Genomic DNA, 26145 nt, shown 5'->3' with positions numbered 1-26145 from the left:
ATAATTTATGAACATCTCGGGTCTATAAGATCATACATAAAGATTTCAAAGTAATCCGATTGCATTTTCATAAGTTTCGGACGTTTGATTGCTTTCTAGCCAAAATAGGAACATTAGGCTTCAATTGAATTGAATGAATAGTAGCCATTCTATAGATCGGATTTCGAGGAGTGGAAATGCTCCCGGGGTTCCGATATCAACCTAACATACTAAGACTTGCCAAAAGAAGAAGTGGGAAGCTTTACATACCTTAAAAACGTCTTATGCTCACCCCAAACTCAAATCCCGATTCGTCCAGAATCTGCAAATGGTCAAAGTTACCTATTAGAGATTCTTAAGCTTAAAAATCCCATTAACTTCATTTTTTGCCTACCGAAATTTCGGCAGCATTTCCCCTATATATCTAACACCCCCGAGACTTAGCTCGGCTCAAAATACATCAACAACAACAACCCAAACATCACAAACAACACAAACCACAACTAAAGCACTTTAACTTCAATATTCTTCCTTACTATATAAGTTGACAACTTTCATTCAAACTTCACAATACCAAACTAATGTTCACCTTATTGTATTCATTCACCCATTCAAGGTTATTAAAGCACATCCCAATTAGGTTCCAAACACTATACATAATTTCAAGAAGTTCCTTACTTTCCATATTTCGCCCGAAACATCAAAATTTCCGACGAACATTCCAACTTACATTGTTTCATTCCAAATTCATTAACAACAACCATAAGTCACATTTAAAGCCTTAATATCATAATTATACAATGATATACACAAATATACCGAAATTATATACTTTCCCATAATAATCCGCAATCATTTTCAACACCAACTCAATTCGTTAAACATTCATTTACGTTATAAAGGTCACAACGACGCAACTAACGAACTAAATAGAATTCGATTCGCCTTTCTTTCCAAACCATATAAGTCACGGCCTCAACATCATATATACACACCCACGGTTTCATACACACATCAAAATTACGGGATTCTCGTCTATTCTCAGTCATTAACACATTCATACCAATTCCACAACATTAAAGTAACAAAATTCATACCTTTTCTTGAATTTCCGACTTGTCGCAAACGCGCTCCTTTCACCAAACTAATTGTACCCCGTTGAAGAGCGTCTTGAGTACCCTACAAATATGGGAAAACCAAGATTTTTGGATCAAACACAAGGGCTAGAAAATTTTTCTTTCTCTAGTTCGGCCGAGAGGTGTTGTTGAGGTGCTTTCTTATTTTTTTGTGTGTTTTGATTCAATCCTCTTGAAAGTTCTAAGGCAAATGGATATATATCTCAATTAAGGGTCATGTGATAATCACATGACCACTTAAAATGGGCTTGGACCAAGCCATATGGCCGGCCATCCCATAGACTTTGGGCCTAAATTTTTGTTCAAGTTTTTTTTGGCCCAATTCATTAGAAATCCCGTTTTGTAACTCCCGAAACTAATTTTCGAAATTCCAAGTTTACCCTCGGCCTTTCCCGGTATCTTAACACCAAAGAATTCATAACCAACATAGTCATATCTACTAGAATCAAAATATTTCCTTATAACATACAAGTCTTAATTATTTCTCGATTTCCAATTATACGAAAACACGGGACATAACAGGATCCGGGCCAACGATACCCGAGCATGGTGTGTCAATATCATGGAACCCATGGTCACATAATTGAGGATTGTCGCCAGCTGAGAGAGGAGGTAGCCCGGTTACTGAAGAATGGTCATCTCCAAGAACTGCTGAGTGAACGAGCCAAGAGTCACTACAAGGAAAGAGAGGCTCATCGGAGGGCCGAGCCGGTAGAACCCCAGCATATAATCAACATGATAGTTGGGGGTATCGATGCCCCTCGGGGGCCGGTGATGAAACGGGCCATGGTTTCTGCTGTTCACAAAAAGTGCAGTCGGGATCATTTACCCGAGGGTTCTATCTCTTTCAGTAACGAGGACGCAGAGGCCATCATTCAACCGCACAATGATGCATTGGTAATTTCTGTACTTATCTTTAAAACTAAGGTTAAACATATTTTTATTGACCCAGGTAGCTCGGCCAACATTATCCGGTGGAGAGTGGTCGAACAGCTAGGGTTGCTCGATCAGATCATACCGGTAGCCCGGGTACTCAGCGGGTTCAACATGGCAAGCGAAACCACAAAGAGGGAGATCTCATTGCCTGTGAACATAGATGGCACTATCCAGCAAATGATGTTCTATGTAATTGAAGGGGACATGAAGTATAATGCATTGCTGGGTAGACCTTGGATACATAGCATGAGGGTCGTGCCCTCAACATTGCATCAACTGCTGAAATTCCCAACCCCAGAAGGGATAAAAACCATCCGAGGTGAACAACCTGCTGCAAGGGAGATGTTCGCGGTCGAGGAAGCGACGCCTCGGCCTAAAGAATAGGTTCACAAGGAAGAAGATCTAACCAGAAAAGCGGACCCCAAATAGCAATCAAAGTACATCGAGCCGGATCCGGGGTATGAAGAGGGTGATTTCGATGTACCCAGATCATTTGTCATGCCGGATGACTCGGATGCAACCAAGTCGACTGTCGAGGAGCTGGAGCAGATCATCTTGTTCGAGTACCTACCGGACAGAAAGGTATAACTGGGCACGGAGTTAACCCCGGAGCTCAGGGACAAGTTAATCGAATTTCTTCAAGCTAACGCAGATTGCTTCGCATGATCCCATATAGATATGATAGGTATATCACCAGAAGTAGCAGCTTACAAGCTTAGCTTGGACGGGAAGTTTCCCCCGGTGAAGCAAAAGAGAAGGCCCATGGCGGAAGCGAAACACGCCTTCGTAAAAGACGAGGTAACAAAGCTTTTAAAAATAGGTTCTATCCGGGAGGTAAAGTACCCGGATTGGCTAGCTAACGTGGTAGTGGTGCCCAAGAAAGGTAATAAATTTCGAATGTGTGTTGATTACAAGGATTTAAATAAAGCATCCCCGAAGGATTCATTTCTGTTGCCTCACATCGACAGAATGATCGATGCAACGGCCGGGCATGAGATGTTTAGTTTTCTCGATGCTTACTCCGGGTATAACCAAATTCGGATGCACCTGGAGGATCAAGAGAAAACATCCTTCATTACCCGGTATGGGACTTACTGTTACAATGTCATGCCTTTTGGGTTAAAAAATGCCGGTGAAACTTATCAACGCCTAGTTAATGAGATGTTCGAAGAGCAAATAGGAAAAATAATAGAAGTTTATATTGACGACATGGTAGTCAAGTCCCTGGAAACAGAGGACCATTTAAAACATTTGCAGGAAACCTTCGACGTGCTCCGCAAGTATAACATGAAGCTCAACCCGGAAAAATGCGCCTTCGGGGTAAGGTCCGGCAAATTTTTGGGTTTCATGGTGTCAAACCGGGGGATTGAAATCAACCCGGACAAGATCAAGGCCATTGAGGATATCGAGATGGTGAATAACGTCAAAGGAGTACAGAGGCTCACCGGAAGGATAACGGCGTTGAGTCGCTTCATATCGAGGTCCTCGGTCAAGAGGAACGACTTAGCTTGGACACCGGAGTGCCAAAAAGCTTTACAAGAATTGAAGAGGTACTTGTCTAGCCCCCCACTGCTGCACACACCGAAGGCAGACGAGCCACTTTTTCTCTACCTTGATATCTCTGAAGTAGCGGTAAGTGGCGTTTTGGTCTGAGAAGAATCAGGTACACAATTCCCTATCTATTATGTGAGTAGAACTTTGGGGATGCAGAGACCCGTTATCCCCACTTGGAAAACTTGGCATTGGCATTGGCATTGGTAAGCGCTTCTAGAAAGCTCAAGCCCTACGTTCAATGCCATCCGATATGTGTAGTAACTACTTACCCCCTAAAAAACATCATGCATAAACCGAAATTATTGGGTAGACTAACTAAATGGGCTGTAGAAATTAGCGGGTATGATATCGAGTACAAACCTCGAACGACCATCAAGTCCCAGATCTTGGCCGACTTCTTGGCAGATTTCGCCCCGGCTATGGTCCCCGAGGTCGAGAAAGAACTTCTGCTGACCTCGGGAAAGGCCTCGGGTATTTGGTCGCTACATATGGACGGGGCCTCGAACCTCAAAGGTTCCGGGCTAGGAATCATCCTTAGAACCCCGGCCGGGGATGCCGTTCGACAGTCCATTAGAACTATTGAATTGACTAACAATGAAGCCGAGTATGAGGCTATGATTGCAGGTTTGGAATTGGCCCAAAGTATGGGGGCCGAAATAATCGAGGCAAAGTGCGATTCGCTTTTGGTCGTAAACCAGGTGAACGGCGTCTTCGAGGTCAAGGACGAACGAATGCAGAGGTATATTGAAAAACTCCAAGTGATACTACATCGATTTAAAGAATGGACCATACAACACATACCGAGGGAGCAGAACAGCGAAGCCGATGCATTAGCAAATTTGGGATCCTCGGTCGAAGGGGAGGAAATCAACCCCGGGACAACGGTGCACTTGTTAAAAACGGTGATAGAAAACGGTCACGCCGAAATAAACACAATGGGTTTAACTTGGGATTGGCGCAATAAGTACAGCGACTACTTGCGTGATGGGAAGCTCCCGAATGACCCAAAAGAATCACGGTCATTACGGACCAAAGCTGCGCGTTTTTGCTTGGTAGACGGCCAATTGTATCGACGGTTTTTCTTCGGACCCCTGGCCAAGTGTTTGGGTCCCGGAGAGACGGAGTATGTGATGAGAGAGGTGCACGAAGGAACCTGCGGCAATCACTCCGGTGCCGATGCTCTGGTCCGAAAGATTATCAGGGCCGGTTATTATTGGAACCGAATGGAGGAAGACTCAAAGAATTTTGTCCATAAATGCGACGGGTGTCAGAGACATGCTCCGATGATTCATCAGCCCGGGGAGTTGCTGCATTCGGTGGTGTCGCCCTGGCCTTTCATTAAGTGGGGAATGGACATCGTCGGTCTATTACCATGGGTACCAGGTAAAGCCCGTTTTATTCTGTTTATGACTGATTATTTCTCCAAATGGGTTGAAGCGCAGGCCTTTGAAACAATCAGAGAGAAGGAAGTCAATGACTTCATATGGGATCACATCATTTGTCGTTTCGGCATCCCCGCTGAGATAACTTGTGATAACGGGCCCTAGTTCGTGGGTGGCAAAGTCAACAAATTCCTCGAAGGGTTGAAAATTAAGAAAATTGTATCAACTCCGCATCACCCGTGTGCGAACGGACAGGCGGAATCCACGAACAAGACAATAATCCAAAATCTGAGGAAAAGACTTGAAGCATCAAAGCATCATTGGAGAGAAATATTACCGGAGGTATTATGGGCTTACAGAACCACATCGAAATCAAGCACGGGGGAAACTCCTTTCTCGTTGGTCTACGGGGCTGAAGCCCTTATTCCCGTGGAAGTCGGAGAACCTACCCTCCGGTTCCGATATACAACCGATAAGTCAAACGAGGAGACCATGGCCATAAGACTCAACCTCATGGATGAACTTCACGAAAGCGCGTCGGTCCGTATTGCAGCCCAGAAACAAAGGGTGGAAAGGTACTACAATCGGAGAACCAATTTTCGTCATTTCTAGGTTGGGGACTTGGTGCTTCGAAAAGTTACCTTGAACACCAAGAACCCCAACGAAGGAAAACTGGGTCCGAACTGGGAAGGACCGTACAAGATAACCGAGGTAACGGGTAAAGGATCATACCAGTTGGAGTCCATGGACGGGCAACGGTTGCGCAATAATTGGAATGTGGCTCATCTGAAAAGACACTACTGCTGAGGTATGAACTCCCCATGCTTTTCTATTTTGACCCTTCCTTTTTGCAGGAAACCGAGTATCGGGCAAAGAAAAGAACCTAATTCTGAAAACACGTGTTGCACTCTTTTCCTTAGTGCGGTTTTGTCCCAAAATGGGTTTTCCGACAAGGTTTTTAATGAGGAAACAAGTACAACGTGTTACTTGACAAAGATAAAGGACAAACGTCCGGATTCTCGGGGTCACGCCCAACGAATGAGGACTTAATAGCACTCACCCGATCTTGCAGCTCGGCTAAGAGCTAAGGGACTATCACACCCACTCCGGAGTTTGCCCCGGTTAGCCAAAACCGGAGGCCGCCCTCAACAAACAAAACCGGACCAAAAAATGTTACGTTTCGATGTAAGGACCAAACGATCAAAATGAATCGTGTCCACGCAATATTTGCTACGGCAAAACAAAGAACCGGACCTTCTGCGTTAGGTTCCGATGTAAGGACCAAACAATCAGAATGAATCGTGTCCATTTAGTACTTGCTACGGCAAAGGCAGGAGGAAAAAGTTCATTCTCATGTATATAAATACTTGCAATGCAAAAATTATCGAAAGTTTGGATAATATTCTCGAAATGTCCTACTAGTAAAGAACTTTACCCCGAGGATTACTGCCGTATTTCGGCACTACTTCATTCATATGCCCGATACCGGGCGCTACAGTCGAAATTCGATAAAGGAAACAAGGTCATAGCGAACCGAGCCAAAATTATTAACTCCACAAACGGGGACTTTTACATCAAAATCCAGCTAAGGCTGAGGTTCAGGTGTCCGAAAAATACCGGCCCTAAAAGGTAAAAATAACCGAAAACTTCCGGTTCTAAAAAATGCCCGACGTGATTCGGAGACGTCCGAATTGACAAAGCATTAATAAGTACCACGGGCAAAAACTCAATAAAATTCTCGGACAAAATGTACTGAATGAGGTAAAATGCCGATATATAGGCACAGTCAGAAACAATGACTCATTAAAAACGAAACCGACAATTCGGGCGGGAACCATAATAAACATTCAAGCAAAGTGAAGAGTCAAGGAAAATACATGTTCCATTTATACGAAGGAATTTTACATTGAAAACTCCTACAAAGGTTAAAAAATAACAAAAGGCTAAGTACAGGCCCTAATCTATCCGGAATGGCTGGAGCCGGAGTGCTCGGACACTGTCTGCTCGGAGTCATCAGAGTCTGTTCCGAGGGCACCCTTTGCCTCTTCCTCGATTCTTTTAGCCTCGAGAATAAGGGCTGGCAGATCCGTAAAACCATGCTCGGCTTGCTCAAGGGTGATCCTCTGAGACTTCCATTTTTCGTATTCAGCGGCAATGGTAGCATGAGCCTCGGCGGCCTCGACGCTCTTCAAAGCCTCGTCCAAATCAGCCTCGGCCTGGGCTAACTTCGCCGCTAGAGCATCCCGAGCCTCTTCAAGAACATTCTGCATTTGGATGGCCGATTGAAGTTCGGCCTGGAAAGTGTCATTTGCATCGGCCATCTCCTTAAGCTCGTTTTTCGGATCATCACACATCTGGGCCCTCCCCTCCGCCTGCTCCTCGAACACCTTAGCACGCTCTTGATATCGGGCACTCTCAGATTCGAGCAGCCGATTCCTCTCGGCCAAGCTCGCAGCATCCGACTTCACCAAATCCAGCTCCCCCCGGAGTTGGGAGAAGGTGGTTTCGAGCTCACCAAGCCTCGAGGAAATTTGAGCGTTGTCTCGACTAAGGTCGATCTTGTCAGCTTCGAGACTCCGATTGTATTCGGCCATCGCGGCCAGCTCACTCTTTAACTGATGGTTTTCGGCCTTCGCTGCGTCAAGCTCGGGTCGGAGATTGGAAAGGGCGACTGCTCGATTCAACTCCTCCTCCTTCTCCTGAAGAAGGTGCAAATATTTCTCCGTTTCCCGTCCCTGGGCATCCAATTGGCCCTTAAGATCGTCCATCTCTTGCTGGGCGCGGATGAAGGCTTCGTTGACGAGCACCACACTCTGCAAATGAAGCAAGTTAAAAACTTGAACAAAGCAAGGCTAAAATTCTCAGTAAAGTTATGCAAGGACGGCTAAAAATCTTACCCGGTTGCCCGCATGCATACCCTCATTAATGAGGCACTGCCAAGAGACCCCATTCATCTTTTGCTTGTCCAAATCCGAGACAAGAGGCCTCAGATAGCTGGCCACGCCCACGGGCGAGAAAGAAAGCTGCAATCCTCGGGGACGGTGACAGTAGCCGATCTTGTCCTCCTCGTCTCCACACTTGAGGCCGGAAAGATACGCACCAAGCTGTCCTTGGCACCGAATTCGGATGACCGGATAGCCGTACTCGTTGCTCGAGGGATCTGGCGATACCCAAAACCCGCGGCTTCACCGGTTGCAGGAGGAGTGCTCGAGAACATGTCCTCAAACTCGTCCGGCCTCGGAACCGGAGTTGGGGAACTCGGAAGGACTTCAACTTCTTCTGCAAAAGCAGGGATCTCTGAAGAAGCAGCAGGATCATGCTCGGGCATCGGATGAATGACAAGGGGGACTTCGGTCTCTACGACCGGTTCGGTCCTTTGACCGATTTTGGCAGCAGCCACCTCCTTGGATCTTCTTGTCCTTTGAAGGGGGGTCTCCTCGGAAGAAGCGTCGCCTGAAATATCGATGAATTCAATCGACCTTAGAGGAGTTAGGAAATGAATTTCTTCTTCACATGTGTATAAGACGGGAGCCGAGGGTCCTTCCCCGGTCGAAGGATGGGGTGAAACAGTGACGACCCCTTCCGGAATAGGGGCCACGGAAGGGGCCGCACTGATACTTCGGACGAAGAGCTCGGGCTCTTCTTCGTCCCGTAAAGTCCTAACGACGCTCCTCGCCCTTTTCTTAGCTTTCTGCCCTTTATCCGAGGGCCTTTTTCTTTTGGTAGCAGCAGCAGCAAGGAAGCGAGATGCTCCTGCTGAATCAAACTCGGGTGCCGAAGTTGTGGGTTCGGGTGCCGTCTGCGGTCTGGGATCCACCGAGCCCTTGGGAAAACCTGAAAATCAAAGACACAATGAATACGGGTAGTAGAAGATGCAGTGAACACGGGTAAAAGAAAAGTATTACCGTGGTTCTGGGCGACCCACCGGCCGCGTGACAGGTGGCCACACGTCCGGTCGTCGTGGATATGTTGGCTAAGGAGTACGGTGACCCATTCGTTCAGATTCAGGACGATCAGAGGAATGTATCCATTGGCTAAATATAAACAAGAAAGGCGGTGAGAAAGTGGGATCGAAGTTTGACAAAACATACAAAGGCAATTACTTAGAGTTGAGGCTTACGTTTGTTGTTCCACGCTTCCGTAAAAGGCACGTGACTATCCGGAATGACATCCGAGGTCCTCACCCAGACATATCGCTCCAACCAGCCCCTGTCTCTATCCTCGTCCATTTTCGAGAAAAATGGATTTCGACTGCGCTTGGCGAGTTTTATTACGCCACCCCGGAACACCCTCGGGGAATATAAGCGTATCAAATGGGCTAGTGTGAGCTCCTTCCCGACATTGTTGGACAACAACCGGAGGCATGCCACGACCCTCCAAACGATCGGACCAATCTGTGCCAAGGTCACGTCGTAGGTCCGACGCATGTCCAAGATGACCAGATCGATCGGAAGGTCGAGCTTAAGGGTGAAAGGATAAGTGTACACGTACAAAAAACCTTCCCGGTGGTCGGTGACTGATTCACTTGGCCCGGGGGAAAAGACTTGGACCGAACGGGTGTCCCACCCGTAATCAGCCCGAACTAAGTCGAGCTTTTCCTCAGTAATGGATGAGGGATATCGCCTCACATCGAACCCCCTATCGGATACCGAAGAAGGTTTTTCGACCTCGAGGTCTTTGTTGAAGTTGGGCTTGGTCGGTATAATATCCGAAGGAATATCGTGGGAAGTGGTTTCAGACATTTGAAAGTATGAAGGGAAGAAGTTGAGGGGATTCGGAAAGGAGGTGAAACAAGAGTAAGGAAACAGATGGTTCGAGGAATGGCAGAATAAGAAGCAGCAACACTCAAACAAGAACGACGAGTGGGGAAATTGGCAGTGTCGTTTCCGCAGTGCAAGCAGCAGATCAGCAAGAAATGTGGGTTCTTCGGATGATTATGAGTGAAGTTTATGGAATGTGTAAAGAGGCGAAAGAATTGAGGCAGAGAGTTTGGTTGAAGAGGTAAAACGTTCAAATGAGGGGTAAAATGTCACGACCCAGCCCCGTGGGCCGCGACCGGCACCCTACCTGGGTACCCAGACCAAATCACATATTCATTTACCAAATCCGAACGTATTTCAAAATTTCATAAAAGTCATACCAACATAGTTTATATCAAAATATGTCTTAAGCGGTCGCACAAATCAAATGTCATATCGAATCCAAACGGAGCGGCGGAATAGACGTCGCTGGTCATAAGTGCAAATATAAGCATAAGGTCCATTTAGGGCCATCATAACAAACTGACCGCTGTAAGACCAAAAAAACAAAATCAAATAAACATACATAGGACCCTCGCCCCACATATATGACTACAGGCCTCTACAAATTCAAAACAAAGACATATGGCGAGACAGGGCCCCGCCGTACCCAAATAGTCAAATGTACAGAATATATACATAGCAAAAGAAGTCTATACCAAAAGCGGACTCCGAGTCAAGAAGGAGTACTCCGAAATAGCAGAGAGTGAAGCCTACAGTGGAGGATCACCAATGTCGGTACCTGCGGGCATGAAACGCAGCCCCCGAAGAAAGGGGGTCAGTACGAAATATGTACTGAGTATGTAAAGCACGGAGTACAGAAATATGAGCCAAAACTGAAAGCAAACCGGATATCAAAAGGGAAGTACCAATCAGTATGTCAAAATCCGTATCAAATCATATACATATACATAATGCAAACGAAATCATGCAAACGCTCAAGAACGTGGTCGCCACTCCGACGCTGGCGCCACACACAGCATAACACCAGAAGGTTTCGAATCTCCGTACATCCCCGAACACAAACATAAGTGAGCGTATCGCATCACTAGCCATATCACAGCATAACTCCAAACGGAACTCGGCCCTATGGCGAGGCCTCGGGAATCGTAACACAGCATACGGCCGAATTATCATAGGGCGAACGAATCATAACCGGCCCGGGAACCGGTGAACGAAGTCAAAATAAGGCACGAGCGGAGTCGTGAGCAAACAAATGCAATTTATATTTCAAAATAGCCTTTCAAAACTTAATAATCTCATAAGTCATTTCGTAAACCAAAATAGTCGAATGATTAGGTCATACGAAAGTTTATCTCACAAATGGTTTCCAAAGTGGTACGTATGGCTCAAACGAAACTTAACATATCATAATAGTCAAAACATAATTCAGAGAGGGATGTCTCAAAGTCGAAGATCTCATATCGAAGTTCATGCAAAAAGAGAGCCCGATAGGACAAATAGCGCGTCTCGGGGTTAGCGGGCCCACCTCGAGTCAAATTGAGGTGACGAACATAATTTACGAACATTTAGAGGCTAAAGATCATACATAATGATTTCAAAGTGACCCGATCACATTTCGATAGGTTTCGGACATTTGAGGGCATTCTAGCCAAAATAGAGCCCTTTAGGCTTCAATTGAATTGAATGAATAGTAGTCGTTTTGTAGATCGGGTTTCGAGGAGCAGAAATGCTCCGGAGGTTCCAATATTCACCTAACATACTAAGACATGCCAAACGAAGAAGTGTGAAGCTTTACATACCTTATGGACGTCTTATGCTTTCCTTAAAATCAAATCCCGTTTCGTCCAGAATCTGCAAATGGTCAAAGTTACCAATTAGAGATTCTTAGGCTTAAGATCTCCATTAACTTGATTTTTGTCTACCGAAATTTCGGCAGCATTTCCCCTATATATCTAACACCCCCGAGACTTAGCTCGGCTCAATAAACATCAACAACAACAACCCAAATGTCGTCAAACAACATAAACCATAATCAAACCATTCTAACTTCAATGTTCTTCCTTACTATATAAGTTGGCAACTTTCATTCAAACTTCAAAATTCCAAATCTATGTCCACATTATTGTATTCATTCACTCATTCAAGGTTATTCAAACATATTCCAATCATATTCCAAACGATGTACAAAATTTCCCGAAGTTCATTACTTTCCATATTTCATCCAAAACATCAAAAATTACGACGAACCTTCTAACTCGCATTGTTTCATTCCAAATTCATTAACATCAACCATAAATCACATTTAAAGTCTTTAGCATCATAATTATACAACAATATACACAAATATACAAAAGGTATACACTTTCCCATAATACTCCGCAATCATTTCCAACTCCAATTCAATTCACTAAACATTCATTTACGTCATAAAGGTCACAACGACGCAACTAACGAACTAACAAATCAATTCCACCTTGCCTTACACACCATATGGCTCACAGCTAGCATACTAAACCCACATACACACACGGTTTCATACACATACATCAAAACTACGAAATTCTCGTCTATTCTCAATCCTTATCACATTCATACAAATTCCAAAACAAAAGAATAGTAAAATTCTTACCTTTTCTTGAATTTCCGACTTGTCGCAAACGCGCACCTTTCGCCAAACTAATTGTACCCCGTTGAAGAGGGTCTTGAGTACTCTACAAATATGTGAAAATCAAGATTTTTGGATTAGAATCAAAGGCTTGGGAATTTCTTTTTCCTTTCTCCTATTCTCGGCCGAGAGCCTTATCTATGGTGTTCTTCAAAATTTTTTTTTTTGTTTTTGATTTAATGCTTGATAATTACATAGAAGATGTGGATATATATCAACTTAAGGGTCATGTGAAACTCACATGACCACTTAATAAGAGGCTTGGGCCTAGCCAAGTGGCCGGCCACCTCTTTGATCTTGGGCCCAATCTTTGTTGTTCAATTTTCTTGGCCCAATTGATTAAAGTCCCGTTTTGTAATTCCCGAAACTAATTTCCGAAATTCCAAATTTACCCTCGGCCTTCCCCGATGTCTTAACATTAATGATTTCATAACCAACATAGTCATATCCACTAAAATCAAAATATTTCCTCATAACACACAAGTCTTGATTATTTCTCGATTTCCAATTATACGAAAACACGGAACATAACATTCTCCCCCCCTTAAGAACATTCGTCCCCGAATGTTAAATAAACCTTATAAAGTCTCATGACCAAGGCGGGGGAGTTCTTTATTATTAGTGGCATACAATTTTTTTTTTATCAACCAACATAACAAACTGAAAGGTTTAGATTACCTGTGGACGTCGGGAACAAGTGAGGGTATTTCCTTTTCATCTCGTCCTCCGCCTCCCAAGTCATCTCCTCCCAATTATTGTTGCGCCACAGGACTTTGACGGAGGGCACTTCTTTAGTGCGAAGTCTCCGCGCCTGTCGATCCAGAATAGATACAGGCTGCTCGTCATAAGATAACTGCTCCGTCACCTGAATGTCATCAACTGGGAATATCCTGGAAGGATCACCAATACATTTCCGCAACATAGACACATGAAACACCGGGTGTACGGCCTCCAAGTCGGACGGTAAGTCTAGCTCATAGGCGACCTCGCCTATCTTTCGAACGATCTGATACGGCCCAATGTACCGGGGGCTCAACTTACCCTTTCTACCGAATCTCATGACACCCTTCATGGGCGACACCTTCAGGAATACCCAGTCGCCAATCTGGAACTCTAACGGTCGACGTCGCCTATCTGCATAAGCTTTCTGTCGACTCTGAGCAGCCAATAATCGTTCTCGAATAAGCTTTACCTTATCTACAGCTTCCTGGATCACATCTGGCCCAATCAGCTTAGTCTCGCCCACGTCAAACCAGCCAATAGGAGATCTGCATTTCCTGCCATAAAGGGCCTCGTACGGAGCCATCTGAATGCTGGAGTGATAACTGTTATTATAGGCAAACTCAATAAGCGACAAATGATCATCCCAGCTGCCCCTGAAATCAATAACGCAGGCCCGCAACATATCTTCGAGCGTCTGAATAGTGCGCTCGGCCTGCCCATCGGCTGAGGGTGAAAAGCTGTACTAAGGCTCACCTGAGTCCTTAATCCCTCCTGAAATGACCTCCAGAAATTAGCTGTAAACTGGGCACCTCGGTCAATAATAATAGATATAGGGACTCCGTGAAGTCTGACTATCTCTCTAATATACAATCTGGCATAGTCCTCAGCCGAATAAGTAGTCCGAACCGGAAGGAAATGGGCTGATTTCGTCGGCCTGTCAACAATAACCCAAATAGAATCATACCTGCGTGGAGTGCGCGGTAACCCAACAATGAAATCCATATTAATCATCTCCCATTTCCAGGCTGGAATTTCCATCTCCTGTAATAACCCACCGGGCTTCTGATGCTCGATCTTAACTTGCTGGCAGTTCGGGCACTGACTAACAAACTCAGCAATATCTTTCTTCATGCCGTCCCACCAATACAAACACCTGAGATCCCGATACATTTTAGTGGAACCAGGATGAACAGAATACCGTGCATTATGGGCCTCGCCCATAATCTGCCGCCGTAAGCCCACAACGTCCGGTACACAGAATCTGTCGTCATATAATAATACTCCTTCAGGCGAGATTTCAAACTGAGTCTTTGCTTTATTAAAGGCCACATCTCTGTACTGAATCAGGAGAGGATCTTCAAACTGGCGCTGCTTTACCTCCTGAATAATAGATGATTCAGCAACTGGACGAACAGAAATCCCAGAATCTCCAGAATCCGCCAAACGAACTCCGAGGCTGGCCAGCTGATGAATATCACGACCCAAATCCCTCTTATCAGATGGTGCACCAGCCAGACTGCCTACGGACTTGCGGCTAAGCGCATCAGCTACCACATTGGCTTTCCCCGGATGGTACAGAATATCAACGTCGTAATCCTTTAGTAACTCAAGCCATCTCCGCTGCCGCAAATTTAGCTCCTTCTGCTTAAAAATATACTGGAGACTCTTATGGTCTGTATAAATATCAACATGGACCCCATATAAATAATGCCGCCAAATCTTCAAAGCATGAATTACTGCGGCCAACTCAAGATCATGAGTGGGATAGTTCTTCTCGTGCGGTCTGAGCTGCCGGGAAGCATAGGCTATGACTCGACCGTGCTGCATCAATACACAACCTATCCCAATACCAGAGGCATCACAATAGACAACATACCTGTCTGATCCCTCTGGAAGAGCCAATACTGGGGCCGTAACCAATCTCTCTTTCAGCATCTGAAAGCTGCGCTCGCAGGCATCGGTCCACTGAAATTTTGCTGCTTTCTGAGTAAGCCTCGTCAGTGGTGCTGCAATAGAAGAAAAATCCTCCACGAACCTGCGATAATATCCGGCCAATCCCAGAAAACTGCGCACCTCCGTCGGTCTAGTAGGCCTGGGCCAATTCTATACAGCCTCAATCTTCTGTGTATCGACCCGAATACCGTCTGCACCGACAATATGGCCCAAGAATGCCACAGAAGTCAACCAGAATTCACATTTGGAGAATTTAGCATATAACTTCTGCTGACGGAGAATGCCAAGTACCGTCCTCAAATGATCTGAATGCTCCTCGGCTGATCGCGAGTAAATCAGAATATCATCAATAAACACAATAACAAACATGTCCAGAAAAGGCCGAAATACCCGATTCATCAGATCCATAAATACCGCTGGAGCATTAGTCAGCCCGAAAGACATAACTCTGAACTCATAGTGCCCGTACCGGGTCCTGAAAGCAGTCTTCGAGATATCTGACTCCCGCACTCGCACCTGATGATAACCTGAGCGCAGATCTACCTTCGAAAAATATTTAGCACCCTGCAGCTGATCAAACAAGTCATCAATCCGGGGGAGGGGATATTTATTCTTAATAGTCACCTTATTCAGCTACCGGTAGTCGATACACATCCGCAGTGACCCATCTTTCTTTCTAACAAACAATACCGGCGCTCCCCAGGGTGATGTGCTGGGTCTGATAAAGCCCTTATCCAACAAATCTTTCAGCTGCTCCTTCAACTCTTTCAACTCAGTCGGTGCCATCCTGTACGGGGGAATAGATATAGGCTGCGTATCCGGCATCAACTCTATAGTAAAATCAATCTCCCGCTCAGGCAGAAGGCCAGGAAGCTCGTCAGGAAATACATCTGGAAACTCACTGACGACCGGAACAGACTGAAGGGTAGGTATCTCCGCTGCAGTATCGTGCACACGAACCAAATGATAGATATAACCCTTCTGGATCATCTTCTTAGCCTTGAGGTATGAAATAAACTTACCCCTCGGCGATGCTGTGGATCCGAACCACTCTATAACTGGTTCCCCTGGAAACTGAAAACGGACTACCTTTTTCTGGTAGTCAACATTAGCATAACAAGAAGACAACCAGTCCATACCCATAATGACGTCAAACTCAAGCATGTCTAACTCTACCAAATCAGCCTTAGTGCTACGATCATAAATGGTCACAGAACAATCCCTATAGATCTGTCTCGCTACAATAAAATCCCCAATCGGCGTAGCTACCTCAAATGGCTCTATAGGCTCAGACACTATCCCAATTTTACTAGTAAAGAGCGGGGAAATATATGATAAAGTAGAACCAGGGTCAATCAATGCATATACAGATCTGGAGAAAACCAGTAATGTACCTGTGACGACGTTTGGCGAAGCCTCCTGATCCTGGCGGCTGGCCAAAGCATATATACGGTTCGAGGGACCGCTAGAACCTGAAACGCCACCGCGGCCTCGACCGCGTCCCGCCGGTGTCGGCGCACCTCGCCCTGCAGGGCGTGCAACAGATGGGGCAGATGATGAACCGGCGGCTGACCCTGTCGGCTGAGCCACACTACCAGAACCGCTGACCAACGGACAATCTCTCATAAAATGGCCCTGACCACCGCACGAAAAACAAGCTCCAGTAGTGTCACGACCCAGCTAGGGCCGCGACGGGTACCCGGAGCTAGTTACCGAGCACCGCTCACTCTACTACTTATCTTGCCCATCTAATATTTTTTTATCAATTTACATGCCAGTTGTAGGAAAATCGTAATTAAACAAACATAAATACTTTATATACAATTTCCTTTCGGCCACCAAAATAATATACATGCATATGAAAACGTCTTGTGAGACCATCTAACCCACACTGCGTATCTACGAGCCTCTACTAACATACTGTATATACATGGACGGAACAAGACTCCATCGTGCCCAAAATATGCATATATATATATATATACCAAAAGGATAATCCTAAGCACCTCCGGACAATGGAGTGCTTTCAACCAGCTGACTGCTACTGAGGATCTGGGCCAAGCTCTCCTCCCTGTCTACCTGTGGGTATGAACACATCGTCCGAAGAAAGGACGTCAGTACGAATGTTGTACTGAGTATGAGAAGCATAAACAATGAAAGAAAACATCAACAATATAGTAAGCACATCAACATGAAATATCTGCATCTGTCTGATAATCATAAAGGAAATCATGCGTGCCATCTTACTCATACTCATCCTCGTAACATATATGCATCATATGCAAGATGCCCGTCCATGTCGGAACGGTGTGATAATCAATAATATTAGCCCGCGTCTAGGCCTCTCGCGTCCGGGGTACCATCTCATGCCGCCCACTAGTGGTGTCTGCCCATGCCCGAAGGTCATGGTGTATCCGTATAGCTGCCCGCCTTGGCGGTGACTGCCCGGCCAACTAGGCACGGTGTGAAATGCTCATGTCATGCTTATCATAAAATGCTCATAATAATAATATACTCATCATAAAATACTTATCTCATTGTAATACATGCGTAAAGCTCAAGATCAACTTTACTCTATCGGGGTGACGTAAGGTCGTGATCCCCCGATTCCATTATGGAACAACTATTTATACTCTGCCTCACCTTGAAGGAACTAGTACATAAGGTGAGTGTAAGCGATAATTAACATCATCATTATACTAGCATCATCATATCGTATAACTTATCTCATATGGACATTCATAAGTGTAGGCTTTTAACTTCTTAGAAAGTGAGAGCTCATGAAGGGAATAGGAAGTTACATCAAAGATTCATGCCATTAGAAAGAAAGACTAGCCTCACATACCTTGGTCGCTTAGCTAAGATGTCGCTCACTTATGCTTCGTCGATATCACGTCGTTACCTTCATAAGAGAATCTGTATCACCATTAATAAACTAACTACAAGAACGTATCGCAAATTCTAGGAAAAGTCATACAACGCTTCCATCGTTCGTACCATTTTTCTCATGTTTCATATCACTCCCAACATTTATAATTCTACTGTCAAAATCGTACTCAACATTCGTCATTTACATACAATTGGCAAAATTCACCATTTTCCTCAAATTTTCCCCTTATTTCTACTTCTAGCTTATCCTTGCGTTTTCATACATTAATTGCTTGTTTCATGATATAAACATCATTTATAACGTATTTGTATTCATGACACTTCAATGTTCATAGTTCAGTTCTACTATCATTCATTTATGTCACTATTCACTCAACAATGACCCATTTCTATGTCCTTCTACATTTCAAGTGTCTATGCTTTCCAATACCTCAAACAACACGGAATAATCATGAAACTTACCTTGGATAGTGGTTGAACAACCTTTGATTTGAAATTCTTCACTTAGCCAAAACCCTAGTTCCACCTTCTTGGGAATTTCTTGACTTAGATGATGCCTTGATGTGTTCTTGCACTTGGTTTCATAGATTTTGTGTTGTTGTACTTGATATCCCCTTTGATTCTCTTGGGTTCTTGTGGATGGAGTGTTTGGAAAGTTCTAGAGGTTTCCTGAGTTGTATGAATGAAGAATGAAATGAAATAAGGCCAAACGTTCCTTTTAATAACTCAAAAGATATGTTTAATGAATTTCTGTCGGGATGAACAGTGACCGTAAAGTGCAGTTTACGGACCGTATTTTGATTTACGGTCCGTCCCAGTGAACGTATTTAAGCATTCTCTCAAAAGCAGAGAGTTTGGCTGGTGGATAGGGCAGTTTACGACCTGGTTTACGATCCGTAAACCAGTTTACGGGCCGTAAACTGGGTCGTATTTAACCCTATTCAACAATTTCCAGAAAGTTGAGATTTTTGGCAGGTTGAAGGACGAGTGCACTATACGGTCCGTAAACCACTATACGGTCCGTATAGTGCCATATACGACCACTGGCAGTGAATTTCTCTGCAACTTTATTATTTTTCCGAGATTTCATAATTAGCCATTCCCGACTTAGTGAAACACCATACACTCATCATACCAGTACGGGAAAACTTACGAGGTGTAACATTCTTCCCCCCTTTTGGAACATTCGTCCTCGAATGTTCGACACTCGGGGATTCTAGAAAATTTTTGCCAGAGTTTCCTTTGTAATTTGGCACTACCAATTTACCACAACGACCCATAATATCATCGCCTCACAGGGCTATGTCACAATCTCAACACATTTACGGCCACACACGACCAAAACATAAAATTAAAACATTCATACCTCATATCGTCGACGTCTCATCTTGAATCTCTTCTGGGGATTGGAACAAATGGGGGTACATAGATTTCATCTTCTCCTTCGCTTCCCAAGTCATTTCTTCCCGATTATCGTTCCGCCACAGAACTTTGACTAAAGCAACCTTTTTATTCCGAAGCCTCCGCACTTGTCTATCCAAAATAGCAATGGGCACTTCTTCGTATGTCAACTTCTCTGTCACTTGTACATCATCAATCGGAACAATCCTCGTGGGGTCTCCAATACACTTGCGGAGCATCGAAACATGGAATACTGGGTGTACAGATTTGAGCTCTGAAGGCAAGTCCAACTCATAGGCTACTCTTCCCACCTTGCGGATGATTCGATAAGGTCCAATGTATCTTGGACTCAATTTCCCCTTTTTGCTGAACCTCATTACTCCCTTCATTGGTGAAACTTTCAGGAATACCCAATCATTAGCTTGAAATTCTAAATCCCGTCGGCGGTTGTCAGCATAAGACTTTTGGCGACTTTGAGCTGTTAATAGTCGGTCTCTAATCACTTTAACCTTTTCAACCGCTTGTTGGATTAAGTCGGGGCCTATCAATTGTACTTCTCCGGTTTCAAACCATCCAATTGGAGATCTGCATTCTCTTCCATATAAGGCTTCATACGGGGCCATTTGAATGCTGGAATGATAGCTGTTATTATAGGCAAATTCAATAAGAGGAAAATGCTCATCCCAACTACCACCGAAGTCCAGCACACGTGCTCGTAGCATATCTTCTAAGGTCTGAATAGTGCGCTCGGTTTATCCGTCGGTCTGTGGGTGGAACGCCGTGCTGAGCTTAACTCGAGTACCTAGACCTTCTTGAAAGGACTTCCAGAACTTGGCTGTGAACTGTGCCCCTCTGTCTGTGATAATGGCCAAAGGAATACCGTGAAGTCGTACAATCTCCTTGAGATACAGTTTAGCATAATCTTCCGCTGAGTATGTGGTTCTAACGGGGAGAAAATGAGCTGATTTCGTGAGTCTATCCACGATCACCCATATAGAATCATACTTCCCTCGCGCACGGGGTAATCCTACCATAAAATCCATATTAATTTCTTCCCATTTCCACGTAGGAATTTCCATTGCTTGCAATAAACCTCCTGGTTTTTGATGTTCGGCTTTCACTTGCTGACAATTTGGACATTGGGCTACAAACCCTGCTATGTCTCGCTTCATGCCATCCCACCAATATAGCAACTTAAGGTCGTGGTACATCTTGGTTGCACCTGGATGAATAGAATATCGGGAATAATGTGCTTCCTCTAAAATCCGTTGGCGCAAGTTTTCCACATCCGGTACACATAACCTGTCCTGATATCTAAGGACCCCTTCTATGGAAACTTTGAATGGAGACTTTTCTTTTTCGTGAGCTAGATCTCGATAATGACTTAGTTGGGAATCCTCATATTGCCGTTCCTTCACTTCTAGATTCAATGATGAAACTGTGGGGTTATTAACGCTAATACCTGCATCTCCTAAATCAATTGGTCGTACGCAAAGACTTGATAACCGATGGACCTCACGAACCATTTCTCGCTTTTCCGAAGGAACTCCACATAAACTACCCATCGATCGGCGGCTAAGTGCATCTGCCACTACATTCTCCTTTCCTGGGTGATATAGAATGTTCACATCGTCATCCTTCAGTAATTCTAACCATCGCCTTTGCCGCTGGTTCAACTCCTTCTGTTTGAAAATATATTGAAGGCTTTTGTGATCCGTATAGATGTCCACGTGCACACCGTATAAGTAGTGTCTCCATATTTTCAATGTATGAATGACCGCGGCTAATTCAAGATCATGAGTGGGATAATTCTGTTCATGCTTTCGCAACTGTCTTGAGGCATATGCAATGACTTTTCCATGCTGCATCAATACACAGCCTAATCCCACACCGGAGGCATCACAATATACTACGTAGCCATTTGATCCCTCTGGAAGTGTTAGCACTGGTGCTGAGGTCAACCTGTTTTTCAACTCTTGAAAACTACGCTCACAGGCATCATTCCACTGGAACTTAGCCAACTTCTGAGTTAGCTTCGTCAATGGGGCTGAAATAGATGAGAAGCCCTCTACAAATCTCCTGTAATATCCTGCTAACCCAAGAAAACTACGAACTTCCGTAGGTGTCGTAGGCCTTGGCCAAGTCTTCACAGCTTCTATTTTCTGAGTGTCGACTCGGATACCATCATCTGAAATAACATGACCTAGAAATGCCACCGAGTTTAGCCAAAACTCGCACTTCGAAAACTTTGCATACAATTCCCGATCTCGAAGAACACCAAGAACAATTCTTAGATGATCTGCATGTTCTGATTCTGTGCGAGAATATACCAGGATATCGTCAATAAACACTATCACAAAAAGGTCTAAGAAGGGCCTGAACACATTATTCATCAAATTCATGAACACTGCCGGGGCATTCGTCAACCCGAACGACATCACTCGAAACTCGTAGTGACCATATCTTGTCCTGAAGGCAGTCTTGGGAATATCTGCTTCCCTAATTCTCACCTGATGATAACCCGATCTCAGATCTATCTTGGAGAACCATTTAGCACCTTACAATTGATCGAACAAGTCGTCGATTCTGGGGAGGGGATATCTGTTCTTCACAGTCGCCTTGTTCAACTGTCTATAATCGATACACATTCGTAGCGACCCATCTTTCTTCCGCACGAACAAGACCGGTGCTCCCCATGGTGATGAACTGGGTCTAATAAAACCCTTCTCGAGTAAGTCTTTCAACTGCGTCTTTAGCTCTTTCAACTCTGCTGGAGCCATTCGATAGGGAGGAATAGAAATAGGCTCGGTGTCCGGCAATACATCGATGGCAAAATCAATTTCCCTTTCTGGAGGAAGACCTGGTAACTCGTCAGGAAACACATCTGGGAATTCATTCACTACCGGAACAGACTGGAAAGCTGGCACTTCCACTTCCGTGTCATGAACCCGAACTAGATGACAAACATAACCCTTGGCTATCATCTTTCTCGCCTTAAGGTAGGAAATAAACCTACCCTTTGGGGAAACTGTATTACCCTTCCACTCGAGTATGGGCTCTCCCGGAAATTTGAATCGAACTACCTTTGTCCGGCAATAAACATTAGCATAGCATGACGCCAACCAGTCCATACCTATAATTACGTCAAAATCTATCATCTCAAGTTCAATCAAATCAGCCTTTGTCTGACGATCACGTATAATGACTACACAGTTCTTATATACTTGCCTCGCTATTACAGGATCACCAACCGGAGTGAATACTTCGAAAGGTTTAATTGGCTCGGGTCTCACCCCAACACAATCAACAATATACGGAGTAATATATGAGTAGGTAGAACCTGGATCAATCAGAGCATATACGTCACGGGAAAATATAGTCAGGGTACCTATGACAACATCTGGGGAAGACTCGAGATCCTTTCGCCCAGCTAAAGCATACACACGGGGCTGAACAGCACCTGAAGTAGATGCCCCCCTCTACCTCTGCCTCTACCTGCTGTAGTCTGGGGAGTCTGTGCTGTCGGGCGTGCTGAAGAAGAACCCGTTGCTGAACCTGTAGGCTGAGTCCCAGCTCTATCCCTCGCTGAGGGGCAATTTCTCATCATGTGACCAACTTGCCCGCAAGCATAACAAGCATCCGAACCCTGACGGCACTGTCCGGAATGTGATTTGCCACACTGGCTACACTGCGGTACCGGAGGTCTCCTCTGACTAACATCTCCCTGATACTGAGAACTTGGGGCCCTCGAACTCTGACCCTGCCCTGACTGGAAAGAGCGATCGAACCTTCCGTCTGAGAATCTGGGAGGCGCACTAGTCGCGGACTGACCTGAGTGCCTGGGATGTGTCTGTCTCGATCCCTCTCTATACTCACTATTCTCTCCCATAGACCTAGCCCTCTTACCTTGTCTTCGGTCACCATCACGATCACTTCTTTGCTGTTGTTGTCGTTCCTCGAGATTCTGAGCATGGGCCTGTATCCGGGAAATATCCATCCCGTCTTGCAAGGAGGCCGTCAAACAATCTCTGTACAAATGTGGCCCCAGACCACCCACAAATCTATAGATTCTGTCTCCCATGTCGGCCACCATAGTCGGAGCATATCGAGCCAATGAGTTGAATTGCATGCTATACTCTCGGGCACTCATACCCCTTTGCTTTAAATTCAGGAACTTGTCCGCTCTAGCTCGGCGGACTTCGGGTGCCAAGTAGTGACGAATAAAGGCATCTACAAACTCTTGCCACACGGGAGGTGGAACATTTTCTCCTCTTGTTATCACCCAATTCTTATACCATAACACCGCCACATCGCGAAGTCTATAGGAAGCCAACTCCACGGATTCGGTCTCGGAAGCATGGATAATCTCTAAAGTCCTCAACATATCATCGATAAAATTTTGCGGATCTTCATCTGGCTTCGACCCAAAGAATTCTGGAGGATTTAAGGCCATAAAGTCACGGGATCTCGTGCTAGCTGAACGATCCCTTGGACCCGCATCCTGTCGTTGTGCCTGAGCGGCAACCAATTGTGTCAATAAATGGATGGCCTCGGACACTTGTTGACCCGAAACACCCGGTGGAGGAATCGGAGCTGAGGCTCCTCCCTGCTCTCCTACATTGGGCGCGGCCTCACTTTGCGATTCGCTTTCCTCTACATTTGCCGGAGGCTCTCTTTCCGCCTGCCTCTTTGTTGTAGCTTTGCCCTTCTGGGCAGCTGTAGCTTTTCCCTTTGGCGGCATTTTCTGAAGCCATAACGCACTTTTAGGAATAACATAATCCTAAGCATGGCTCTATCGCACGATTTCATGAGAAGAAGGATGGTCATTTTCCTAAATGCCCTGTAGCCTCTTGTTTATTAGCGTGGCGCGCAACACACCATAAACAAGACTCTACTAGACACGGCTCGCAGACACTTCCTAGGACGAACTGCTCTGATACCACTTCTGTCACGACCCAGCTAGGGCCGCGACGGGTACCCGGAGCTAGTTACCGAGCACCGCTCACTCTACTACTTATCTTGCCCATCTAATATTCTTTTATCAATTTACATGCCAGTTGTAGGAAAATCGTAATTAAACAAACATAAATACTTTATATACAATTGCCTTTCGGCCATCAAAATAATATACATGCATATGAAAACGTCTTGTGAGACCATCTAACCCACACTGCGTATCTACGAGCCTCTACTAACATACTGTATATACATGGACGGAACAAGACTCCATCTTGCCCAAAATATGCATATATATATATATATATATACCAAAAGGATAATCCTAAGCACCTCCGGACAATGGAGTGCTTTCAACCAGCTGACTGCTACTGAGGATCTGGGCCAAGCTCTCCTCTCTGTCTACCTGTGGGCATGAACACAGCGTCCGAAGAAAGGACGTCAGTACGAATGTTGTACTGAGTATGAGAAGCATAAACAATGAAAGAAAACATCAACAATATAGTAAGCACATCAACATGAAATATCTGCATCTGTCTGATAATCATAAAGGAAATCATGCGTGCCATCTTACTCATACTCATCCTCGTAACATATATGCATCATATGCAAGATGCCCGTCCATGTCGGAACGGTGTGATAATCAATAATATTAGCCCGCGTCCAGGCCTCTCGCGTCCGGGGTACCATCTCATGCCGCCCACTAGTGGTGTCTGCCCATGCCCGAAGGTCATGGTGTATCCGTATAGCTGCCCGCCTTGGCGGTGACTGCCCGGCCAACTAGGCACGGTGTGAAATGCTCATGTCATGCTTATCATAAAATGCTCATAATAATAATATACTCATCATAAAATACTTATCTCATTGTAATACATGCATAAAGCTCAAGATCAACTTTACTCTATCGGGGTGACGTAAGGTCGTGATCCCCCGATTCCATTATGGAACAACTATTTATACTCTGCCTCACCTTGAAGGAACTAGTACATAAGGTGAGTGTAAGCGATAATTAACATCATCATTATACTAGCATCATCATATCGTATAACTTATCTCATATGGACATTCATAAGTGTAGGCTTTTAACTTCTTAGAAAGTGAGAGCTCATGAAGGGAATAGGAAGTTACATCAAAGATTCATGCCATTAGAAAGAAAGACTAGCCTCACATACCTTGGTCGCTTAGCTAAGATGTCGCTCACTTATGCTTCGTCGATATCACGTCGTTACCTTCATAAGAGAATCTGTATCACCATTAATAAACTAACTACAAGAACGTATCGGAAATTCTAGGAAAAGTCGTACAACGCTTCCATCGTTCATACCATTTTTCTCATGTTTCATATCACTCCCAACATTTATAATTCTACTGTCAAAATCGTACTCAACATTCGTCATTTACATACAATTGGCAAAATTCACCATTTTCCTCAAATTTTCCCCTTATTTCTACTTCTAGCTTATCCTTGCGTTTTCATACATTAATTGCTTGTTTCATGATATAAACATCATTTATAACGTATTTGTATTCATGACACTTCAATGTTCATAGTTCAGTTCTACTATCATTCATTTATGTCACTATTCACTCAACAATGACCCATTTCTATGTCCTTCTACATTTCAAGTGTCTATGCTTTCCAATACCTCAAACAACACGGAATAATCATGAAACTTACCTTGGATAGTGGTTGAACAACCTTTGATTTGAAATTCTTCACTTAGCCAAAACCCTAGTTCCACCTTCTTGGGAATTTCTTGACTTAGATGATGCCTTGATGTGTTCTTGCACTTGGTTTCATAGATTTT

Source organism: Lycium barbarum, chromosome 1 (assembly GCF_019175385.1).
Source record: "Lycium barbarum isolate Lr01 chromosome 1, ASM1917538v2, whole genome shotgun sequence".
Lineage (NCBI taxonomy): Eukaryota > Viridiplantae > Streptophyta > Magnoliopsida > Solanales > Solanaceae > Lycium > Lycium barbarum.
Note: the sequence above shows the minus strand (reverse complement) of the source record.